We start from the raw sequence: 25,429 nt of genomic DNA, 5'->3' as shown, positions 1-25,429 counted from the left end.
AAATATTTATTTGTAAGTCAGAGTTGCAGAGAGAGAGAGAGAATCTTCTATGCACTAGTTCACTCCCCAAATGGCTGCAACAGCTGAGTTTGGGCCAGGCTGAAGCCATGAGCCAGGAGTTTCTTTCAGGTTGCCCAAGGGAGGTAGGGGCCCAAGGACCCAGACCATTCTCCTCTACTTTCCCAGGTGCATCACCAGGGTGCTGGATGGAACTCAAACTGGCACCCATGCAGGATGTGGGCACTGCAGATGGTGACTTAACCTGCTATATCAAGCACTTCCCCATGTTTATTTTAGAGGCAGAGTTGCAGAGAGAAAGAGAGAGAGATCTTGCATTCTCTGGTTCACCCCCAAATGACTGCAGGTGGGCAGGGCCAGCCAGAAGCCAGGAGCCAATGGTTTCATCCTGGTCTCCCACATAGGTGCAGGGTCTCAAGCACTTGTGTCATCCTCTAGTGATTTCCTTGGTGCATTAGCGTCAGCTGGATTGGATTTGGGGAGTGAACCACTGGATGGAATACTGTCTCTCTGTTTCTCTGTCTCTCCCTCTCTCTGTCTGTAACTTGGCCTCTCAAATAAATTAATTAATTAATCCCAATTCATGTTAACTATTTAAACCAACTGAAGGGACTGGATTCCTCCCAAACTCCTGTTAAGCAGTTAGCATGATCTTCATCAGAAAATCAGAAAAAGATACAAAGAGAATGAACTATAGACCAATATCTCTGATGAGCATAGATGCAGAAATACTCAACAAATTACTATCCAATAGAATCCATCACTACATCAGAAAGATCACTCACCCAGACCAAGTGAGATTTTTCCATCATATGCAAGGATTGTTTAATATGTACATCAATAAATGTGATACATCATATCAGCTAATTGAAGAATGAAGGCTGTATGTATGATTGTCTCAATAGATGCAGAGAAAGCATTTGATAAAACACAAAATTCATGATAAAATTTTAAGCAAATTGGGTATACAGGGAGCATTTCTCAACACAATCAAGATAATATATGACAAACCAACAGTCACCGTGATACTTTTGGGTGAGAAGTCAGAAGCATTTTCACTGAGATTCAGAACTAGACTAGGATGTCCACTTTCACTACTACTATTCTGAAAGTTTTAGCCAGAGCAGTTAAACAAAAAGAAAGAAAAGGTATAAAATTGGGAAAGGAGGACATCAAAGTATCTTTGTAGAGTATATGATCTGATACATGGGGAACCAAAAGACTCCACTAAGAGATTATAGGAATTCATGAGAGAAATTTGAAAAGTTACAAAATATAAAATCGACACAAATATCAAAAGTTTTTATATACACAGTGTCATATCTGAGAAAGAACTTTTAAGATAATTGTCATTCACAATAGCTACAAAGAATTAAATTTGTTGGGATAAATTTAACCAAGAATCCAATCAAAAATTTCTCCAGTGAATGTAACATTAAGGAAATAAATAGGAAAAAACACAAAATTGGAAAAATCTTTCATGTTCATGCATTGGAAGAAATAATTTATCAAAATCTTCATACCACCTAAAACAATTTACAGATTCAAAGCAATCCCAATGAAAATACTGAAACATTTTTCTCAGATGTGGATGAAATTAATGGAAAATTCATATGAAATCATGAGACCAAACTAACTAAGCCAATCATAAGCATTAAAAGTAAACCTGGATGGGGGCCAGTACTGTGGCTCACTTGGTTAATCCTCCACCTGTGGTGCCAGCATCCCATATGGGCACCAGGTTCTAGACCCAGTTGCTCCTCTTCCAGTCCAGCTCTCTGCTGTGGCCCAGGAAGGCAGTGGAGGATGGCCCAAGTGCTTGGGTCCCTACACCTTCATGGGAGACCAGGATGAAGCACCTGGCTCTTGGCTTCAGATCAATGAAGCTCCAGCCATAGCAGCCATTTGAGGGGTGAACCAATGGAAGGAAGACCTTTCTCTCTGTCTCTCTCTCAATGTCTAACTCTAACTGTCAAAAAAAAAAAAAAAAGGAAAGCTGAAGGCATCACAATACCAGATTTCAAGAAATATTACAGGGCAGGTATAATCAAATCAGTTTGGTATTGGCACAGAAATTAGACAGGTCGAGCAATGGAACAAACTGGGGATCCCAGATATTAACTAATGCATCTACAACCCAGAAATCCATATGGGATGCCAGCAATGCAGGTGGCAGCATTACCTGCTATGCCACAGCACTGGCCCTTCCATTCATTTAAATAAAATTATTTTATAATTGGTAAAGGCAGTATAGAAATGAAGATATATAATTGGGCAATGAACTTAGGAAATAATATTCAAACACACTTATAATTAAAAAATTAATGCAAAACAACATTGAGATGACATTTTAATGACTCCATTAATGATTCTTTTAAAATTTTCCAAAGCCTCTTATAACTACACAATTTCTCAAAAAATGACTCTTAGACAATTTTGGTAGTTAGCTAAATTACTGTTGTCTTTTCTGTAGGGAATTTTATCATTATTTATCATAGTCCTTAAAATGTCCCTACTCTGATACCCAGAAATTTCTCTTGGGGCTAGTAATTCAACTTATACAAAGCAGTCTAAACTTAAAAATCCGACATATGCATAATGACTTATATGAAGAGTGTTTATTATAATTTTTCATCATAGAAAATTGTTACAACTTAAGTGGTCAAAAGGAGAGGTTACTATTTTCAGCCAATTAAAATCACAACCTTTATAAAGAATAGTTAACAGGGGAGGAGGCAAGATGGCGGAATAGGAAGAGAGCACACTGATAGTCCGGGGAGAGATAGTTTAATAAAAGTGGAGATACTGCAGGTTCAAGGAAGAGTAGGGGAGGAAACAGCAGAAGAAACTCTTCCGGAATGTGTGATTCACAGCGGACCTGCGTGGAGAGCGTGGGAGCCCACAGTTTGGGACACCAGCGGCAGACTCAACACACCAGCGCTGGAACGCGAGGTGAGCAGAACCTCAATAGCCCGAGACACCGGCAGGCAAGCGGAGAGAGGAGACTAGAGGGAGTGACCCCCGGGGGGGAGAAAGTTCACCAGGCTAACTGGAAGAGAGAGAGAGAAAAAAAAAGGTGACTGGTACGGACACGGGTTTCTCTCTCTCCGCTCACCTCTCAAGGGCGAGCAAGACAAAGAGCAGGCGCCATCTTGGACATATGTCATAAGCAGAGCGACCTCAGGTCTGCACCAGCCCTGAGCCTAGCAGAAAAACCTGACTCTGGGTGGGGCGAATTAACAGGAGATTAGGACCTAGTAAATTTGTGGTGCTACTGAACTGAGACTGTGAAAAAAGAGACGGTGGGAGAGAGAACTCACGGAATTCACGTGAGCACTCTCCAGAGACGCTACAATTCCATAACTTTGGCAACCCAGTGGGAGACTGAAGGAGAATCTGAGCCCTCTCTGAGGGCAGAACAGATTCCCTGTGTGGTCCTTGGGAAAGAGCTTCTGATCTCTGGCTCCTGTGGGTATATCATTTGCCTGCTAACTACCTCCAACTTCGTTCAGCTGTGCGGAATTACTTCCCTTTTGAATCAAAAAAAGAAAGAGAGAGAGAGATTTACCTAGCCTAACCTGGGAGTGTCACCTTTGGCACACCAAACAGAGCTCTCAGGCTACACCCATCTCAAGCCCTAAGGCTCCATCAAAAACAGATAGTCCACTTAATCTAGAGTCATAGTATAACAAGAAAAAGCACCACAGTGAAGAAACCAAATATCTCCAATATGCCAAATAACAAATGCAAAAACCGAGGTAATAAAAACAAGGAAGTCACCATGACGCCCTCAAATGAAAAAGACACCCCAATTCAAGATTATGAAGATGATGACATAGAAGAAATGCAAGAAGCAGATCTCAAAAAATTGATAAGAACATTAAGAAGTTCTCAAAAACAAATTCTTGAACTACAGAAATCCTTAATGGACAAGATAGAAAAATCTCTCTCATGAAAATGAAATATTAAGGAGGAATCAAAATGAAACAAAACAACTAGTACAACAGGAAACTGTCATAGTGATTGAAGTGAAGAATTCAATAGATCAAATGAAAAACACATTAGAGAGCCTTACAAACAGAATGGGTGAAGCAGAAGAGAGAATATCGGACTTAGAAGACAGAGAACAGGAAAGGATACAGTCAGACCAAAGAAAAGAAGAGGAAATTAGAAATCTAAAACATATTGTCAGGAATCTTCAGGATACTATTAAAAAACCCAACACTCGGGTTCTAGGAGTTCCTGAAGGCATGGAGAGGGAGAAAGGATTAGAAGGCCTTTTTAGTGAGATATTATCAGAAAATTCCCCAGGTTTGGAGAAGGACAGAGAAATCCTAGTACAGGAAGCTCACAGAACCCCTAATAAACACGACCAAAAGAGATCCTCACCACGACATGTTGTAATTAAACTCTCCACAGTGAAACATAAAGAAAAGATCCTAAAATGTGCAAGAGAGGAACGTCAGATTACCCTCAGAGGATCTCCAATCAGACTCACAGCTGACTTCTCATCAGAAACACTACAAGCTAGGAGGGAATGGCGAGATATAGCCCAGGTACTAAGAGAGAACAACTGCCAGCCCAGAATATTATATCCTGCAAAGCTATCATTTGTGAATGAAGGTGAAATAAAGACTTTTCATAGCAAACAGAAATTGAAAGAATTTGTCGCCACTCGTCCAGCCCTGCAAAAGATGCTTAAAGATGTGTAACACACAGAAACACAGAAACACGGTCATCAATATGAAAGAAGGTAAAGGAAGGAAACCAAGGAAGGAAACCTCACAGCAAAAGATCACAGGGAATTCAAAGCATATATTAGAACTTATCTTTGGCAAATGGCAGGGCAAAGTTACCACTTATCATTAGTCACATTGAACGTGAATGGCCTGAACTGTCCAGTTAAAAGACACCGATTGGCTGATTGGGTTGAGGAACAAAACCCATCTATTTGCTGCTTACAAGAAACACATCTTTCCAACAAAGATCCATACAGACAGAAAGTGAAAGGCTGGAAAAAGATATACCATGCCAACAGAAATGAAAAAAGAGCAGGCGTAGCCATCTTAATATCGGACAACATAAACTTTACCACAAAAACTGTTAAGAGTGACAAAGAGGGTCACTATATAATGATTAAGGGATCAATACAACAAGAAGATATAACAATTATCAATGTATATGCACCTAACTACAGCGCACCAGTTTATCTACAAGATTTATTAACGGACTTAAAGGGAGACTTAGACCCCGATACAATAGTACTGGGGGACTTCAATACTCCACTCTCAGAAATAGAAAGATCAATAGGACAGAAGATCAACAAGGATACAGTAGATTTAAATGACACTATAGCCCAAATGGATCTAACAGATATATACAGAACTTTCAATCCTACAGCTAAAGATTTTACATTCTTCTCAGCAGTACATGGAACCTTCTCTAGGATTGACCACATACTAGGCCATAAAGCAAGTCTCAGCAAATTCAAAAGAATTAGAATCATACCATGCAGCTTCTCAGACCATAAAGGAATGAAGTTGGAAATTAGCAACTCAGGAATCCCTAGAGCATACGCAAACACATGGTGACTGAACAACATGCTCCTGAATGAACAATGGGTCATAGAAGAAATTAAGAGAGAAATCAAAAATTTTCTGGAAGTAAATGAGGATAACAGCACAACATACCAAAACTTATGGGATGCAGCAAGAGCAGTGTTAAGAGGAAAGTTTATGTCAATAGGTGCCTACATCAAGAAATTGGAAAGGCACCAAATAGATGAGCTTTCAATTCACCTCAAGGATCTAGAAAACCTACAGCAAACCAGACCCAAATCTAGTAGGAGAAGAGAAATCATTAAAATCAGAGAAGAAATCAACAGGATTGAATCAAGAAAAACATTACAAAAAATCAGCCAAACGAGGAGCTGGTTTTTTGAAAAAATAAACAAAATTGACACCCCATTGGCCCAACTAACTAAAAAAAGAAGAGAAAAGACCCAAATCAATAAAATCAGAGATGAAAAAGGAAACGTAACAACAGACACTACAGAAATAAAAAGAATCATCAGAAATTACTACAAGGACTTGTATGCCAGCAAACAGGGAAACCTATCAGAAATGGATAGATTCCTAGACACATGCAACCTACCTAAATTGAACCAGGAAGACATCGAAAACCTAAACAGACCCATAACTGAGACAGAAATTGAAACAGTAATAAAGGCCCTCCCAACAAAGAAAAGCCCAGGACCAGATGGATTCACTGCTGAATTCTACCAGACATTTAAAGAAGAACTAACTCCAATTCTTCTCAAACTATTCAGAACAATCGAAGAAGAGGGAATCCTCCCAAATTCTTTCTATGAAGCCAGCATCACCTTAATTCCTAAGCCGGAAAAAGATGCAGCACTGAAAGAGAATTACAGACCAATATCCCTGATGAACATAGATGCAAAAATCCTCAATAAAATTCTGGCCAATAGAATGCAACAACACATCAGAAAGATCATCCACCCAGACCAAGTGGGATTTATCCCTGGTATTCAGGGATGGTTTAATGTATGCAAGACAATCAATGTGATACACGACATTAACAGACTGCAGAAGAAAAACCATATGATTATCTCAATAGATGCCAAGAAAGCATTTGATAAAATGCAACACCCATTCATGATGAAAACTCTAAGAAAACTGGGTTTGGAAGGAACATTCCTCAATACAATCAAAGCAATCTATGAAAAACCCACAGACAACATCCTATTGAATGGGGAAAAGTTGGAAGCATTTCCACTGAGATCTGGTACCAGACAGTGATGCCCACTCTCACCACTGCTATTCAATATAGTTCTGGAGGTTCTAGCCAGAGCTATTAGGCAAGAAAAAGAAATTAAAGGGATACAAATTGGGAAGGAAGAACTCAAACTATCCCTCTTTGCAGATGACATGATTCTTTATTTAGGGGACCCAAAGAACTCTACTAAAGACTATTGGAACTCATAGAATGTGGGGAGCAATCCGGACTGGACTGAGTTACTGGAATTAAGACTTATTCTATGCATCTGCTCTCCCACAATATGGCGCTGGGAGAGAAGTAAACAGCTTCCGCACAGCTGCCTCCAGTTCAACTAATAAACTGTAGGACTTGCTCCTGATTGGAGGAGAGCAGCGTACTCGGCGTGTGGGCAGCCGAGTTAGGATTGGCGGAGGAGGACTATAAAGGAGGAGAGAGACGGCATGCACCAGGAACATCTATGGGGAACATCTAAGGGGAACATCTAGCTGAAGGAACACCTGTGCAGCCCCTGAGAAAGCCAGCCGGCGGTGTGCCGCTCCCCTGCAGAAGTGGGGAATGTGGCCAGGGGGAACTGCCCTTCCACGGAGGTGGAAGGGATAGTAGCCAACCCGGGAAGAACCAGCAGCAAACCCGGGGAGGGCCGAGCAGACGAAAGAACAGCGCAGGGTCCTGTGTCGTTCCTCCACGAAGAGGGGGAGCGACATAATGGTGCCGTGACTCGGATAGGAAACCTAGCTCGGATAGGAAACCTAGGACGGATAGCAAACTTAGGAGGGAAGAAACGGGAAGAACTGGGAAAATATCGGAGAGAGAGACTAGCAAACAGCCTAGGGAAATTACCGGAGAGAGAGACTAGCAAATAGCCTAGGGAAAAGCCAGACGAAAAGGGTGCCGGAAGAAGCTATTGAAAGCCTAGGCATAGACTCGGATACGGACTACGGGGGGAAGCTGGGAGAAATCTCTAAGGTCGAAAGCGAAAGTGAAAGCTAGAACAAACAGACTCGGATACGGACTGTGGGGAGAGGCCAGGAGAAATGAGGGAGGAGTATGGTTGGAGGAAAGCTTGGGGAAACATACCGGGTAGAGAAAAATGTTAGGGAAATTGAAGCCGCGGGGGGCAGGCCGAGGCTGAAACGAAAGCCACTTTGGGGTTCTCAAGTTAGCCCGGGAATGGGGGGCGAAAAGTTGAAACCAGAAGTTGAAACGTAAGCCTGATTGGGATCCGTCTGATTAGCCCGGGGAGCAAAGGACGGGAAGCCAAACCGTGGGGCGGAGACGTAAGCTGGGTTGAATTCGCCAGGCTAGCCCGGGGAACTTAGATTGAATGCTAGTGGCGGACACGTAAGCTACGCTGTGTGACTCGTGGAGGCTGCCGCGCGCAGACAGAGCGTGTGGGGCTCAAGTACATAGGGAACGCGGGGCTGGCGCGAGGCCGTGGTGCAGACGCGAAGGGGCGTGGAGACCACGGAGTGTGCGCGCGAAGCCGAGCCGCGCAGATGAGAGAGGCGCGGGCTGAAGCGGCTCAGAGCCGGCGAGGCGCCGAGAAGCAGCCTCGGGGCGGAGCCCGCTGGCGGGGCGAGGAGCCGGGAAGCCGTGCGGAGCCGTGAAGCTGCCGGCAGGGCGAGGCGCCAGGAAGCTGCAGGGATAAGAGAAACAGAAGTTTAGAAGTAAAATGAGAGAAATAGGAATGTTTGCAGACAGAAGTAAAATGGGAGAGATAGGAATGCCCGGAGATAGAGAAATAGAGAAAAGCCTCCCCACAACACAGCAATGTGAGAGCTTGGATTCGGTCTGCCTGATTAAGTGAGGCGATGAGCACCTGCGGCGGCTAGCAGCTTATGCGCTGCAGGTCACCGAAGACAGGCACGAATTAACATCAGTAAGGCCTCCCCACAATACAACAATTAGGAGGCTTGGATTCGGTCTGCCTGATTAAGGCGGTAAGCACCAGCAAGCAGCTCGACCAAGGTATGAGCTGCAGGTCACCGAAGATAGGCACGAACCAACACTAATAAGTCTCCCCCACAATACGGCAATGAGAAAGCTTGGATTCGGTCTGCCTGATTAAGGCGGTAAGCGCCAGCAGGTGGCTCGACCAGAGCATGAGCCGCAGGTCACCGAACACAGGCACGCATCAGCGCCTAAAAACCTCCTCACAACATGGCGAAGAGAGGACCCGGATTCGGTTTGCCTGATTGATAGGACTTGTAAGAGCCTGTGGCAACTCTAGCAAGTAGAGCAGAGTGTGTGCCGCGGGACACCGAAGACAGGCGCGTATCAACGCCAAAAAATAAAAAGAAAGGGGGATCTGTGGGGAGCAATCCGGACTGGACTGAGTTACTGGAATTAAGACTTATTCTATGCATCTGCTCTCCCACAATATGGTGCTGGGAGAGAAGTAAACAGCTTCCGCACAGCTGCCTCCAGTTCAACTAATAAACTGTAGGACTTGCTCCTGATTGGAGGAGAGCAGCGTACTCGGCGTGTGGGCAGCCGAGTTAGGATTGGCGGAGGAGGACTATAAAGGAGGAGAGAGACGGCATGCACCGGGAACATCTATGGGGAACATCTAAGGGGAACATCTAGCTGAAGGAACACCTGTGCAGCCCCCGAGAAAGCCGGCCAGCAGTGTGCCGCTCCCCTGCAGAAGTGGGGAATGTGGCCAGGGGGAACTGCCCTTCCACGGAGGTGGAAGGGATAGTAGCCAACCCGGGAAGAACCAGCAGCAAACCCGGGGAGGGCCGAGCAGACGAAAGAACAGCGCAGGGTCCTGTGTCGTTCCTCCACGAAGAGGGGGAGCGACAATAGAAGAGTTTGACAAAGTAGCAGGGTATAAAATCAATGCACAAAAATCAACAGCCTTTGTATACACAGACAATGCCATGGCTGAGGAAGAACTTCTAAGATCAATCCCATTCACAATATCTACAAAAACAATCAAATACCTTGGAATAAACTTAACCAAGGACGTTAAAGATCTCTACGATGAAAATTACAAAACCTTAAAGAAAGAAATAGAAGAGGATACCAAGAAATGGAAAAATCTTCCATGCTCATGGATTGGAAGAATCAATATCATCAAAATGTCCATTCTCCCAAAAGCAATTTATAGATTCAATGCAATACCAATCAAGATACCGAAGACCTTCTTCTCAGATCTGGAAAAAATGGTGCTGAAATTTATATGGAGGCACAAGAGACCTCGAATAGCTAAAGCAATCTTGTACAACAAAAACAAAGCCGGAGGCATCACAATACCAGATTTCAGGACATACTACAGGGCAGTTGTAATCAAAACAGCATGGTACTGGTACAGAAACAGATGGATAGACCAATGGAACAGAATAGAAACACCAGAAATCAACCCAAACATCTACAGCCAACTTATATTTGATCAAGAATCTAAAACTAATTCCTGGAGCAAGGACAATCTATTCAATAAATGGTGCTGGGAGAATTGGATTTCCACGTGCAGAATCATGAAGCAAGACCCCTACCTTACACCTTACACAAAAATCCACTCAACATGGATTTATGACCTAAATCTACGACCTGACACCATCAAGTTACTAGAGAACATTGGAGAAACCCTTCAAGATATTGGCACAGGCAAAGAATTTCTGGAAAAGACCCGGGAGGCACAGGCAGTCAAAGCCAAAATCAACTATTGGGATTGCATCAAATTGAGAAGTTTCTGTACTTCAAAAGAAACAGTCAGGAGAGTGAAGAGACAACCGACAGAATGGGAAAAATATTTGCAAACTATGCAACAGATAAAGGGTTAATAACCAGAATCTACAAAGAGATCAAGAAACTCCACAAAAACAAAACCAACAACCCACTTAAGAGATGGGCCAAGGACCTCAAGAGACATTTTTCAAAAGAGGAAATCCAAATGGCCAACAGGCACATGAAAAAAAGTTCAAGGTCATTAGCAATCAGGGAAATGCAAATCAAAACCACAATGAGGTTTCACCTCACCCCGGTTAGAATGGCTCACATGCAGAAATCTACCAACAACAGATGCTGGAGAGGATGTGGGGAAAAAGGGACACTAACCCACTGTTGGTGGGAATGCAAACTGGTCAAGCCACTATGGAAGTCAGTCTGGAGATGCCTCAGAAACCTGAAGATAACCCTACCGTTCGACCCAGCCATCCCACTCCTTGGAATTTACCCAAAGGAATTTAAATTGGCAAACAAAAAAGCGGTCTGCAGCCTAATGTTTATTGCAGCTCAATTCACAATAGCTAAGACCTGGAACCAACCTAAATGCCCATCAACGGTAGACTGGATAAAGAAATTATGGGATATGTACTCTTTAGAATACTATACCGCAGTAAGAAACAACGAAATCCAGTCATTTGCAACAAAATGGAGGAATCTGGAACACATCATGCTGAGTGAAATAAGCCAGTCCCAAAGGGACAAATACCATATGTTCTCCCTGATCGGTGACAACTGACTGAATACCAAAAAGGAAACCTGTTGAAGTGAAATGGACACTATGGGAAACGGTGACTTGATCAGCATAGCCCTGATTGTTAATGAACAACTTAATACATTATCCCTCTTAGTAGTTTTTTTGTATGTTCTACTTAATATGACTGGTTTAATTTTGAAATTAATACACAGTTATTCTTAAGTGTTGAAAATTAACTGAAATGTGATCCCTGTTAAACATGAGTGGGATAAGAGAGTGAAGAGATGTATAATTTGGGACATGCTCAAGCTGACTTGCCCCAAATGGTAGAGTTAGAAACATACCAGGGGATTCCAATTCAATCCCATCAAGGTGGCATGTACCAATGCCATCTCACTATTCCAAGTGATCAATTTCAGTTCACAATTGATCATAATGAAAGGACTAAGAGTCAAAGGGAGCACATAAACAAGTTTAGTACCTGCTAACACTAACCGACAGAATAAATAAAGGGGAGAGTGATCCAACATGGGAAGCGAGATACTCAGCAGACTCATAGAACGGCAGATGTCCTAAATAGCACTCTGGCCTCAGAATCAGCCCTAAAGGCATTCGGATCTGGCTGAAAAGCCCATGAGAGTATTTCAGGCATGGAAAGCCAAGACACTCTGGCAAAAGATCTCTGTGAGTGAGATCCCAGTGGAAAGAACAGGTCTTCAAAGAAGGAGGTACCTTTCTCTGAAGGGAGGAGAGAACCTCCACTTTGACTATGACCTTGTCTAAACAAGATAAGAGTCAGAGAACTCAGAGGGCTTCCATAGCCTTGGAAACTCATGACTGGAGCATAGGGAGACTACTGATGCCATAGACAGGAGTGTCAATTGGTAAAGTCAACAACAGGAGTCACTGTGCACTTACTCCTCATGTAGGATCTCTGTCCTTAATGTGCTGTGCATTGAGATTTAATGCTATAACGAGTACTCAAACAATATATTTCTTTTTTTTATTTTTGTTTTTTTTTATTTTTTTTTTTTTGACAGACAGAGTGGACAGTGAGAGAGAGAGAGACAGAGAGAAAGGTCTTCCTTTGCCGTTGGTTCACCCTCCAATGGCCGCCGCGGCCGGCGCACTGGGGCCGGCGCACCACGCTGATCCGATGGCAGGAGCCAGGAGCCAGGTGCTTTTCCTGGTCTCCCATGGGGTGCAGGGCCCAAGCACCTGGGCCATCCTCCACTGCACTCCCTGGCCACAGCAGAGGGCTGGCCTGGAAGAGGGGCAACCGGGACAGAATCCGGCACCCCAGCTGGGACTAGAACCCGGTGTGCTGGCGCCGCTAGGCGGAGGATTAGCCTAGTGAGCCATGGTGCCGGCTCAAACAATATATATCACTTTGTGTTTCTATGGGGGTGCAAACTGTTGAAATCTTTACTTAATACATACTAAACTGATCTTCTGTAAAAAAAAAAAAAAAAACAAAAAAAAGAAGAAATGATCAATTCCCAACTTGACTCTCACTGGGATTAAACATGGCAATAGGTCTGATCTGATTTTATCATCATTTAAAAAAATCATCTATTATTTTTCACTTTATGTTTCTGTGTGGGAGCAAACTGTTGAAATCCTTACTTAATGTATACTAAGCTGGTCTTCTGTATATTAAGAGAATCGAAAATGAATCTTGATGTGAATGGAAGGGGAGAGAGAGTGGGAAAGGGGAGGGTTGTTGGTGGGAGGGATGGTATGGTGGGGAAGCCATTGTAATCCATAAGTCGTACTTTGAAAATTTATATTCATTAAATAAAAGTTAAAAAAAAAAGAATAGTTAACAACACGAAGGGAAAATTACACATTGTTGAGTAGGAAAAGTAGACTACAAAATAGCATGTCTAGTTTGGTCATGGTTTTGTTTGTAAAAGTATACACGTATATGCATGTATCTGTGTGTAAATATTACATGACTGAATATAGAAGGAGAGTTGATCTCTTCCCATAGCCTATATTAAGTTTTCCAAATGTCCTGTGATGCACATATAATGCATACATGTAAACAGAAACACTTTTAGAATGAAGTAAAGGAAAATTTTTAAAACTATTTATATACTTTAAAGTCAGTTATACAGACAGTGAGGGAGAGAGCTCTTCCATCTGATGGTCCACTCTCCAAATGGCCACGATGGCCAGGACTGGGCCATGCTGAAGCCAGGAGCCAGAACTGTAATCACTCTAATATATTAGGATATTTTAACATGAGAAAATAGGATTTCTTTCCGATCTCCTAGATAAGAATGATAATCAAAATGAAGGTATCCACAATGTCTCATTTTGTTTTAAATGTTTGTCTAATTGTATATTTAAATATTTATCAAATTGGTGGGTTTTTTTAAACAGATGCAATATCATTTGTATACACAATTCTAAAAGCATAATGATATATCCTTCTTCTCTCTCTCCCACTCTTCTTCCTTGTATTTTTCTTTAGTTTTTGAGATAACATTTTAAATACACATTACAGCAAAAAAAAGTCTTAATACTTAACCAAACAAAAGTTTAACAAGTAAAATGCAAAAAGACCCCAGTTTTGTGGGAATATAGTGAATGGCTATAAACAATGTTTAAAAATGAAGACATCAAATGAGAAACTAATATGTGTCCTAATTCCTTTACAAAAAGTCTCATGGGAAATCTGTCATTATTTACCAAATATCAGTGCAAAAACATCTATTTATATGATCTCTAAAAATGGATTGTGTGTAATAAAGTAGAACTTTTCTCAAGTTTTCTTGACAGTCTCACATAGAAACTGCTTAATAAATTTAAACAGTTTCAACCTCCTTGTAAATTTTAGAAATCGTTAGGCAGTCTACACTGTTTCTAGTTAATAATTGCACATACTAGAACTACTGAGGTATTTCCTAGAAAGCTACTCAGAAAGGCCAGGTCCTGGAACTGAGACCCTGTTTCCCACATGGGAAGAAAGGAGAACTGAGGACCCCATAGACGACAACTCGTCATGTGCATGAACCCCATACACACAGCACTGCTGCTCCCTGGTGACCACTCTGTCCACACTGCATAATCGGGGAGATGCGGGGCTGCTGCCACTCAGCTCCCCACAGATGGCTCTGGGGCCCAGACTTCTCTGCTAACAGGGAAGGGGCAGGGTGCCTGGGTCCTGGGTGCCAGTCCAGACCCCACCCTGTACACCACAGGGAACCCAGGGAAGTGCAGTGCTGACAGTGAGATGGGGCCCAAGGTTCCAGAGATGCCCTCTGGGAGCCAGCATCCTGCCAGCAGGTACCACCAGCTTCCCCTTCCCCCACTCTGGACACCTGGCCCCGCACACTCACCATTCTCGGGCGTCCAAGATGGGCTGTGTTGCAGCAGAAAAGGTCAGAGAACAGCAGATGCCGCACTAGCTCCAGAGTCTCCCAGTGGCAGAGGCCCCTCCTTGGACCTCTCTCCTCCAGGAATTTGGAACTCTATGGTGTCACAATCCAGTGTGATTACATGGCAGTGATGTCACTGTGCCTGATTGGACAGCTCACATAGCCGTCAGCACGCAGGACCCAGAAGATGCAACAAATCAGCATCATTACAGCAGGGACGGGAGCTCCAGGCCGCTCCAGATGGTAGAGAGGTGAGGCCTGGGTTCAGGGGCCAAGGGCCTCCTCCAGGGCTGCACCCTTTCACCAGCGGGATCCTGCCACCTGCTGGGACCCTCCTGCCTCCCCACAGGTCTTCCTGGGAGAATCCCACCTGGAGGCTGCAGCCACCTGCTTAGGTGAGTTAAAGAGTATTGGCTGTTTATTGGCTTTGGTCTTTTTTGTTTTCTTCATATTGCTGACTCATTTCTCTGTGGGGTTTTTAATATTAAAATGTTTACAGATATTACAAATTCAATCCTTTTTTTCATCTCTCCTAGATATTTTTTCTAGTCTGCCTCTTGCCCTTTAATATTACTTTCTGTTTGTTTTAGCTGGTACTTAGTAATTAGTGGATTTTATGCATTAATCTTTCCAGTAATATTGTTAAATTTATGTATCAGTTGTATTTATTATTAGATTTTATGAATTACCTAGGTACTTAAGTGTCATTCTATATAATTCTTTGTGTGTGTGTGTGTGTGTGTATATATATATATACAATTTCATTCCTTATAAATTGAACTTCACACATTTTTTTGCCTTTTTATTTCCCTGATTACCCTTATAATAGAAAGTTGAAAAGAAACAGTGGTGGCATCTGGGTTTAGGCTTAATCCAGGGAAAAGCTTTCAATGGTTCTGTATTAGTTGTGTTGGTTTTTGTAGGTTTCTTTTAATCTTGATCAGACTGAAGAAGTTACTTTCTGCTTGTTTTCACTGATAGTAAGGTTTTTTTTCATTAGAAGCTGAGTTTTATTAAGTGTTTTCAACATGAAATCTAAACAATCATGTGATTGTCTTTTTGCATTTTTCACCTATTTGGATGGCTTTTTGGGGAATCTTGACAACTCTTGTATTTTTTATTATCTTTTGCGTGTAATTGACCTATTATGTTTTCCTATATCACTTCATTTATTATAATACTTTGTGGTCCCTGTGAGTCATGGGCTGGCTGTTGTGATTCGCTGGCACCAGGAGGTCAGGGCGGGGTCACAGCCTGGCTTCCCGTGACCCCTTGCGGTCAGGGCAGGGCAGGCTCCCCAGGTGCGCACAGCCTCACTGGGCAGTGGTTGCGACGGGGACGTGCCTTGTGATGGCTTCATCTGCCACCTGCAGGCATGCGCTCCAAGGCCAAGAAGCCTGTGGTGCTGCCCACGGTGGAGCAGATCCTGGAGGATGTGCGTGGGGTGCCGGCCCAAGACCCTGTCTTCACCACACTGGCCCCGGAAGGTAGGGGGCTTGGGCCGGGGCTGGGCAGGGGGTGGACCCGAGGCCCCAGGAGTGGTGGCTGGGGCAGGACTTTGGGTCCCGTGCTCGGCCTGGGGCCAAGGAAGGAGTTGGCGCTATTAACGGAGGGGGAGCCTGCTGCTGGACAGGGGCTGTGGTGCGGGTCGCAGGGGTCTCTGACCCAGCCTGGGGCAGAGATGAGAAGTGGGGTGCGCGAGGACAGGGTTCCACATGCAGGATCAGGGTGGACTCTGGTCTCTGCGAGGTGTTCAGCTGTACTGAACCCTGGGCCCAGACAGACTGAGAGCGCTGCCCTCACCCTCCCCAGATGCACCTGTGGGCCGAGGCCTGAGGACTCTATGGAAAGCTACTGTTCTTTTTCTTTTTCGAAAAAGACATTAGAGACAAAGAGAGAGAGATCCGTTCATTGGTTCACTTCCCAAATGGCTGCAGCAGCCAGAGCTAGGCTGACCAGGAGCCAGGAGCTACATCCGGGTCTCCCACGCAGATGCAGGGGCACAAGCACTTGGGGCATCCTCCACTCCTCTCCCAGGGCACAGCAAAGAGCTGGATCAGAAGTAGAGCAGCCAGGACTCGAACTGGCACCCCTATGGGATGCCAGAGTTGCGGGCAGCAGCTTTACTGCTGCACCACAGTGCTGGCCCTGGGAGCCTACTTTTTAGAATTAAGTTGTACTGGGGCCCTGCGCCTATGTGGGACCTGGAGGGAGCACCTGGCTTTGGCCTGGCCCAGCTCTGGCTGTTGTAGCCATTTGGGGAGTGAACCACAGATTGTGGATCTCTCTCTCTCTCTCTCTCTCTCTCTCTCTCTCTCTCTCCCCTCCTGTCCCCTCCTCTCTCCCCAGCCAGACTACCACATTCTGTGCTGGGCTCTGTGTGAACCAGGTCTTCCTGGCATCACTGCAGGCCGCTGCCATCAGCCAGAGGTTCTGTGGGACAGGGCACCTGGCTGCCTTTTGTCTGTCTTGAGTCACCTGTAGAGAGCAGGCGTCCAGCCGGGGTTCTAGGCCAGGTTCCCGGCCATGGCCAGGGAGGAGCTGGCAGCTGTAGTGCCACAGGAGTGGACCGCTCCCTCATTTTAGCAAAACGTGTTCGCTGACCAGGTGGGGCCATGCTGCCCCCCTTCCTGCTGCTCCAGTCTTGGACTGCTTGGGAGGTCGTGGATCACGTGTGTGGGGGAAGTCGTGGACTATATGTGTGTTTTTGTGGGGTCATGGGCCGTGTGTGTGTGTGTGAATCGTGGACCACATGTGTGTGGTCGTGGACCATGTGTGTGGGGGTCCTGGACCACGTGTGGGGGGGTTGTGGACCATGTGTGTTGGCACACTGCTGTCCCATCTTTGCCTCTGAGGGTCACGGCCACACTCCCCCACAACCCCCACGCAGTCTCCCTCCGGGTGCATCTGTCTAGGAAGTGCCACAGCCCATTTGGCAAAAAACCAAATTGCATTCCGCCTCCTCAGGCTGACCTTGACCCCTTCTCCCAGGCCCGAGTACCAACTGGGCTGTGTGGGTGCCTAGGACAGGCTCCCCCCGACAGCGGGCCCTGTCCATCTCTCAGGGCCACCCTTGGCCCTGGCCCTCCTTGGGGACAGTGCTCTGAGAGGGGCCAGGGCTGTGGCGTGGTGGGTGAAGCCGATGCCTGCGATCCGGGCCGCTCAGCATCAGATCCGGCTCCCTGCTGGCGGCCAGGGAGAACAGCAGCCCTGGTGTAGCCCTGCTATTTCCATCATTGCCGAGGAGAGCATTTCTAGAACAATGTGAGAGAGGGGCGCAGCGGGGACCTGGGAACCCAGAACTCCGTGTGGGCGGCAGGGACCCCGCTATTGAGACTGGCATGCTCCCGCAGGCGTGTAAGGTGCTAGGTCAATTGTGGGCCCCCGAGAGTGACTGTGGGGTACCCAGGCCACCGGGGTGGACTTGTGCTGTGCAGAGGTGGGGTCTGCAGGCACCCATGTCCTCAGGCTGGGCTCCCTCCTGCTGGGTGGCTCTGGTCTTGGGGGCTCCCACGTGACTGATGCTCCCTCATGCTGTCCCAGACCCCCCAGGAGACCCCAGGAGGAGTGAGGACCCTGAAGCCCAGCGAGAGCGGCTGTACCAGCAGAGCTGGGCCTACATGGCCGCCAATGTGCAGCTGCAGCGGGCATGTGAGGGGCTGAGGCAGCAGTGCCAGGGCCTGCAGTGAGCCGGTGCAGAGCTGGAGCTGGGCATCGGACATGTGACACGTGCAGTGCTGCCCGGCGCCTTGGCCACCACCTCCTCCAGCTGACCTGGGCCCTTCCCCACCCCTAGCACCGGCTGGACCCTGTGTGGGCACCCAGGACCACCTCCCCCCAGCAGACTCTGCCCTTCTCATGGGGCCACTGTGTGCTCCCTTGCCCAGCGCTGGCCTGGCGCACCACTCCCAGGCCAAGAGGGGACTCCGCGGACCTCATGCTGCACTCCTGGGCAAGAGCCACCCCTTCATTGCCACAGGAGAGGCTGATGCAGTGGACAGTGGAGTGGCCATGGGTCAGGCCCTGGACACCCTCCCTGGGATACAGGCCCTGCCGGCCCCCAGCTCCCTGCATCCCTGGGGGCAAGGCTGAGCCCCAGGGCCACAGGAGTTTCTCTTCCACTGCCTGATCCTCAGAGACCCCAGCCATAGCTGCTCAGCCAGGGCAGAGACCCCCCAGCCCACCGGGCACTGTCAGGCCTGACAGAGCCTGGGCCACAGCCAAGGATGCAGACAGACAGAGACGCCCCAGTGGGACCGTCTTCCCATGCCAGCGGGGACTCCTGGCCTCCCTGCTCGTGGCCAGCATGGGAGGCCTGCCCCTGCCCCCCCATACAGCAGAGGAGGCAACTGGACAGCTCCATTTATTAAAGTTGTACGTGGTCCTTCCATTAGCCAGCGGCTTTACATGGGGTGCTGAGGAGCGGCGTGCTGTGTACACGTGAGACGGATGCTGCAGGGTGTGGGGAACAGGCGGGTGGGTGGAGGGAAGGCCGCCAAGTGGCCGCCGATCCTGAGTGGCCCTGGAAATGGCCGGGGAGGGTACTGGTGTCCAGGGTCAGGGGCTGGGCAAGACCCGGTCCCCAGGACAGGGCCTGCAGCCCCACCTCAGCTCCATTGTCCAAAGGTCACTCTGTGATCTCCCCATGATGGGCGGAGTGAGCTGTGCCTGCATCTCCCCCTCACTGCTCCGGGAGCAGCCCCGAGCCCCAGGCCTGGGGACACCCAGCAGTCCATGTGTGCGGAGGCCTTGGGCGCTGCCTCACCCCCACTGCTGGCCATCTCCTGTCCGGCTGCCCTAGGATCCCCAGGCCCCCTGCTTGGCAGCCATGGCCTAGAAGGAAGCGCGTGGCACCTGGGGTGTGCCCTGGAGCTTGGGGGCCACCCCTGCTCCTCCTGCGCTGAGTCCTGTGGGGCACAGGTGGGGCCTGAAGGGGGCACCCACTTGGGCTGCTGCCTGCAGCCGTCTGGCCAAGGCCCAAGGCTGTGGAGCACAGGACACAGCAGGTGGAGCGCCCTCCCTGGGGATGGGTTGCAGAGGTAGCCCTGCTGGGTAGCCACCCGCAGGTTCCCTTCCCCCAGCCTGATTCTGCAGGAAAGATGTCGCTGGCTGTCTCTGCAGTGTGCTCTTCCGTGGAGATGGGCAGGGCCGCGGGTCCCCCTCTCCTGCTGAGTTCAGGCTCCTGGGGTGTGATGAGGCTATGGCCCCTGGGCTCTGATGGCCCTGGAGTCCCGTGGTCCTGGTGCTGTCCGCGTGGTTCGTGCAGAGGAAGCTGGGAGGGAGGCACAGAGCCAGGCGCCCCCCCCCATGCCTGCCTTGCCCACCAGTGGTGTCCCAGGGTAGCAGGGTTAGCCCAACCCCAGCATCCCCCGAGGAACCCCGTCCCTCTAACACACCTGCTGGCCTCCAGCCTCCCCCACAGGGTGAGTGGGTGTCCAGGGTAGCCTGGCGACCCCCTTCCCTCCCTGCTACCTTTCCCTCAGGCCCCCAGGGGCGCAGTCTGGGCTCCAGCCCACACCCCTGCTCCCCCAGCTGAGGCTGGGAGTGGAAACCAACTGGCGGAACCCTCATTAAGGAATTAGCAGGAGCAGTAATTACAGGCTCCTGTCCTGCTCAGTGGTGACAGCCCCAGCCCGCCTCCTGAGCCTGCTCCCTCCCCCGGCCGGGTGAGCCTTGGGGTTCCAGTAGTGGCTCCCCCGGGGTCGCCTCTAGGGCGGGCACTTGCACCCCATTCCCTTCTGAGACCAGGCCTTGGCGAGGTGAGGCCGCGGTGAGCTGGTCTGCTAGGCGCATCTGCACAGCCTCCGCCAGGCTGGCGGGGGCCTACTCCAGGGAACCGGAGTGGGGAGGGCTCAGGGACTTCTCCATGGTGGAGTCCGTGGTGGCCATGGCAGCTGCCATGGGGCTGGGCATGTAGTTGAAGGGCGGGACGCGCCTCGCGGCTCGGGGAGCGTGCTGGCTGGCAGGGAAGTCCCCCACGGCGATACCCAAGTCCTCGTGGGCGAAGGGCATGGGGGCAGCGCCCTTGGCCCAGACGGGCCCATCCAGGTCGCTGCCCAGTAGGCGGCCAGGGCGCCTGTTGAGGCAGGGGGCTGCTCCCTGCTCTTCAGGCTCGGGGATGCGCTGGCGTTGGTCTTGGGCTGAGCCACCTTTTCTGTCTGCACCATGGAGTCGCTGGTCTTCCGTGGCGGGGGGCTGACGGGGCCCTCCTCCAGCAAGGCGCCCCAGAGCGGCAGGGCCAAGGCGGGCAGGGTGCTGCACAGGATGTGCGCGACGTCCTGGTCCCAGATGCGCCGCCACTTCGTGCCTGGCGCGACCACCCTGGGCAGTGGCCGCGCCTCGCCTTTACTCCCGCTTTGCTGGGGGAAGGGGAGTGCCTGGGGGGCTCCCGGGGCCCCGCCAATGGGCCTGCTGGCCACGCTGATGTGGGGCAGGGAGGAGTAGCGCTTGACCGCCTCTGGCCGCACGGGCAGGCGCGACGGGCTCTGGGAACTGGTGCGCAGGGGCACGCGCGGGCCGGGGCCGGGAGCGGACCCTGGTCGGGTTGGCTGCTGGCGGGGGACCGCCCTCAGCTCCTTGCAGCTCGAAGAGCAGAGGAAGACGGCGGGGAGCGCGGGCCGGCCTTGGCGGGGCGACGCGCCCTGGGAGGTGGAGGCGGAGTCGGACAGCAGCTCCGTGCGTTGGCGATTCAGCAAGCCAGGCGACTCCTTGATGAAGGTCAGTTGGCGCCAGAAGCCCGAGCGGTCCGAGGACTCGCTGCCTCTGGAGCGGGCGGAGGTCACACGCACCAGGCCCAGTCGGCCCCCACGCGCCCCCGTCGCCTCCTCGCGGCCTCTGGGGCTCGGCTCTGGGGCGGGCCTGGCCAGCGGCGGCGGCCCGTGCCTGGCCCGCCTCTGCATGAACGGGATCCGGACCGGCGACTTCTGGGTCTTGTGGTGCTTGACCAGCAGGGCCCGCGCCGGTGTCTTGGGCACTCCGGTGGCTATTGGGCCGGGAAGAGACCCTGCAGCTGGGGTGGCGGGGGGGGGGGGGGGGGGGTGGGACTTCCTGGGCAGAGGCTGAGAGGCGGGCGAGGTCTGGGAGGAGCTTGAACAAGGGGTCTTGGCCAGATGAGCAGTGGGGGTGCCGCTCCTGGCGGGGAGTGGCTCAGCGCCGCCAGCTCCGAGATCTTGCCCTGCTGGTGCAGGCTCCGAGAGCGCTGCTGCCTGGGCGCCAGCGCCTTGCCTGCGGCTGCTGGCTGTGCCAGGCTGGGGTGCTCTGCCGCCTTCCTTGGTGTGGCCCAGGGGCCAGGGGCAGGTTTGGGGCCGGCCCAGGGGCAGCTCCAGCCTGGCCCGGTTTCTGCCTGTGCCCCGGGCCTGCTCCGGGCTCCGGCCGGCGCCCCCGGCCTTGAGCCAGTGTCCTGAGACATGGCTGTGGGGTCGCGAGGCCGGCGAGCTCCTGCCTGTGCATCCGGCCCCTGGGAGGCCCTTGCAGGGTCTCCTCGCTGAGGGACGCGGCGCTGGAGAAGTTCACTGGCGTGCCCTCAGCCGAGTTAGCGCACGAGTCGTCCTCCCGGGCCGGGGTGGGCACCAGCATGTAGACCGGGACGGGCAGCGCCCGGCGGTCGTGCACCAGCGCTGAGGCCACCTTGCTGAGCCCCGCGGGCACGGCTGCCCCCAGGCACTCTCGCAGCAGCTCCGGCTCCTAGTCTGCGGCTGTGCGTGTGCGGGAGCCCATGGGCGCCAGCCCCTCCAGGTGTCCGGCAGCGGCCTCTTCTCGCCAGTGCCGTGGTCAGGGCAGGCGGGCGGTGGCAGCAGACTCAGCTCCAAGTCCTGCTGCACGGAGTGCTCCTGCAGGGCGAGTGCGCTGAGGCTGGAGGCGCAGAAGTTCTCGTCCGGTTTCTCCACAGTGAAGCGGACGCTGCCGGCGTCCAGCTCCGAAGGCAGGCAGCAGCGCTCCGGGCAGTCGGCGGTGTCCAGGAAGCGCTTCACGTAGCTCTCCCACTGCAGGCTGATCTGGCTGCTCTCGGGCTGGCCGGGCAGCGCGGCCTGCGCCATCTTGCTGCGGCTGGGCGGCATGGTCTGCCCTGGGCTGTCGGAGAGCTCGCTGGGGCTCATGGTGCTGCTGCCCCGCCCGCTGCAGGGGTCGCTGTGGAAAGAGCTGGCGATGGACGGGCTCTTGAAGCTGCCCAGGGAGCTCACGGAGCTGCAGCGGCTCAGCACCAGGGGCATCACCTGCACACAGTTCTCGGATGAGATGGATGGCGTGGCGTCCTCCATGCCCAGGCCCCGGCCGCGGCCTCGCCGGGGGCGCCAGGATGGCCACAGGCAGGGAGGTGGCCCTGGCCCGCCCCACACCCCGTCCAGCTCCGCCTCTTCGGGGCCGGCCTCCTCAGGCCCTCGAGGGAGGAGTCGCTGTCCAAGTCTCTGGCCTCTCTGGGGCCCGGGCGTCGGGTAGAGGACAGCGAGCTGCAGCGGGGCAGTGAGAGGGGCCCCTCCTGCGCCACCAGCCTCTGCAGCGCCCTCTGGCCGCGGCTGGCCGGGCAGCCTCCAGCTTCTCGGGCACCTGGCTCAGGCCCTCCCCCAGCAGCCAGGCCTGATTCCGGGCTGCGGGGGGCACCTTGGGGCCGCCGGGGCGTCCCCCACGCCTGCCCTGCCCGCGGCCTCCGGCAGCGGCACGTGCTGATAGGTGGGTGACAGCTTGATGGTGCGCACGCAGGCGTCGGCGCCGCCGGCGTCCCAGGTGGACCCCTCAGCCTGGCCGCCCCGCAGGTCGAGGTCCAGCCGAGCGGGCCATAGCTGCCCGTCCAGGAGCTCCTCGCGGTGCTCTGCCAGCTTGGCCAGCGGGCAGTAGCTAGCCATCGTTGAGGCTGTCGTTGGAGAGGCTGGCGTGGGCCGCCTTGAGCCGGAGCAGGGGGTGCGCCCGGCCCCCCGCCGCTGGCCGGCTGTCCTCGGGGTCGCGGCAGGGCCAGCAGGACTGCGCCCGGCCCTCCCTCGGTGCCTCCTGCCTGGGGTCCCCAGAGCTGAGGCTGAGGCTGTCGTCAGAGGAGGTATGCAAGGCCGAGATGTCTTCCACCAGATGGTTGATCTGTGCCACAGCCAGCGCCAGCTTGGCCTTGGCCTCCACTGGCCGCCTCGCCGCCGGCCTCCTTCTCGGGCTCCAGGGCGCAGTGGGCTGCCGGGGTGCGGGCCAGCGCCTGGCCCTGCAGGAAGGGGCTGCCCAACAAGAGGGAGAGCATGGCCATGCTGGCGGGCTCGGCAGTGGCGGTGGCCAGGGACCGCGCGCCATCGTCGTCGAAGCAGCCCGAGTCAGAGGTGTAGTCCCGCGCCAGCCCGTCCACGTGCCACAGGGGCGGCAGCGGCTTCTTGGCAGTGGCCTCGGCCAAGGGCAGGGCCTGTTTCTCCAGGTGGCCAAGCACCTGCACCAGGTGCCGGCGTCGAGCTCTGCCTCCAGCACCTGCTGCTTGTGCACATAAAGGCTGGACATGCAGGTGAGGGGGGACACGGCTGTGGCAGCTGCCTGGTGCTTGGCGGGCCGGTGGGCCAGCAGGTTGCGCAGGGCCGCGGCGCTGCCCATGGTGATCATCTTGTGCCTGGAGTGCAGCAGGTTGCGTAGCATGCCCACGGCGCCCAGGTCTCACACGAGCTCCTGGTCCCGCGCGCTGCAGGCTGACAGGTTCCAGAGCGTGCCGCACGCGTTGCTCACGATGGTCAGGCTGTACGAGGTCAGGTGCTGCAGCAGCGTCTGCAGGCAGTTGTGGTCGCGGAGCACCTGCCTGGGTGGGGGAGGTGGGGGCTGGGTCCCGTGTGGCCGGAACAGGCGGCCCCGCCCCGCCTCCGGGGATAGGGCAGCCAGAGCAGAAGGCCCCGCCTCGCCCTCCAGGGGTTGGGTGGCGGTTGTGGGCATTTGGGGGCATTGACCAGCAGGTGGGAGGGGTGGTGGTGGTGGTGGTGGTGGTGGTGTGTCTCTGTGTTTCTCAAATAAATTTTAAATTAAAAAAATGTACTCTTCATAGTTTTAGCCATTTTTTCACTACCTGAAATATTAAGGTCATGTTATTCTAAATAAAATATGAAACACTAAAAGAAAAAGTCCAACCTTACCATCTTGTTGCCTTTTCCAGGAATCTTCTCTCTCTCCTGTTTCATAACACTGTATCTGATATCACCCATCCCCGGTAGGTGCATCTCACCCCACAGAGGGTGTCCCAGGGGAATGTTCTTGGCCCCAGGGAACTTTCTGTGTAACCACAGCCACCAGGGCAGACTCTCACACCTGGGAAGTCTTCCACCTAGCATTATTCTGGATTGGGAGCAGGCGTATGGAGTGGGGGGTGGCCTGAAAAATGTCATCCTGTATCCACAAAAACTTCAACCTATGCAAAGATGGGGCACTCTGTTTTCTGGCAAGTTACATACCCGGTCTGTCAGTTGTACTCCTTTGTTAAACTTGACTAACTTGCTTACCACCAAAATCTGTCTCATTTGTATTCTTTTCTTATGAGACACCAGGACCAGCCATCATCCCTGCCTGACCGGTAGCACTTTCAGTCATACAGGTAACATAATTTTTGGCAGAGATAACCAGAAGTAATCAAGAGCAGTTCCAAGTGCTTGAGGAATGCCCCATATCTAGTTTATTTCTATCATTCCCTTCACTTTGTCTTGCTCAGTGTGAGCCACAATCCCTTTTTACCACATCCGAGTGGATGCAGGTGGAGCAGTTAAATATCATTAGAGTGCTCTCTGCAAAGAGATTCCCCTGATAGCATATGCTGGGTATGGAACAGTGAGGCATTCACTAGGCACTCTGCAGCTTCAAGACA

General features: G+C 51.3%; 1 pseudogene; it reads right to left on the bottom strand.

Annotated features, from left to right (window-relative positions):
* Nucleotides 1-20,448: 20,448 nt before the first annotated feature.
* LOC138847854 (adenomatous polyposis coli protein 2 pseudogene) lies at nt 20,449-24,510 on the bottom strand (annotated as a pseudogene).
* Nucleotides 24,511-25,429: the final 919 nt, after the last annotated feature.

Source organism: Oryctolagus cuniculus, chromosome 17, assembly GCF_051225735.1.
Source record: "Oryctolagus cuniculus isolate XC-2025 breed Fujian yellow rabbit chromosome 17, ASM5122573v1, whole genome shotgun sequence".
NCBI classification, from domain to species: domain Eukaryota; kingdom Metazoa; phylum Chordata; class Mammalia; order Lagomorpha; family Leporidae; genus Oryctolagus; species Oryctolagus cuniculus.
Note: the sequence above shows the minus strand (reverse complement) of the source record. Positions and strands in the feature narration are given on the sequence as shown.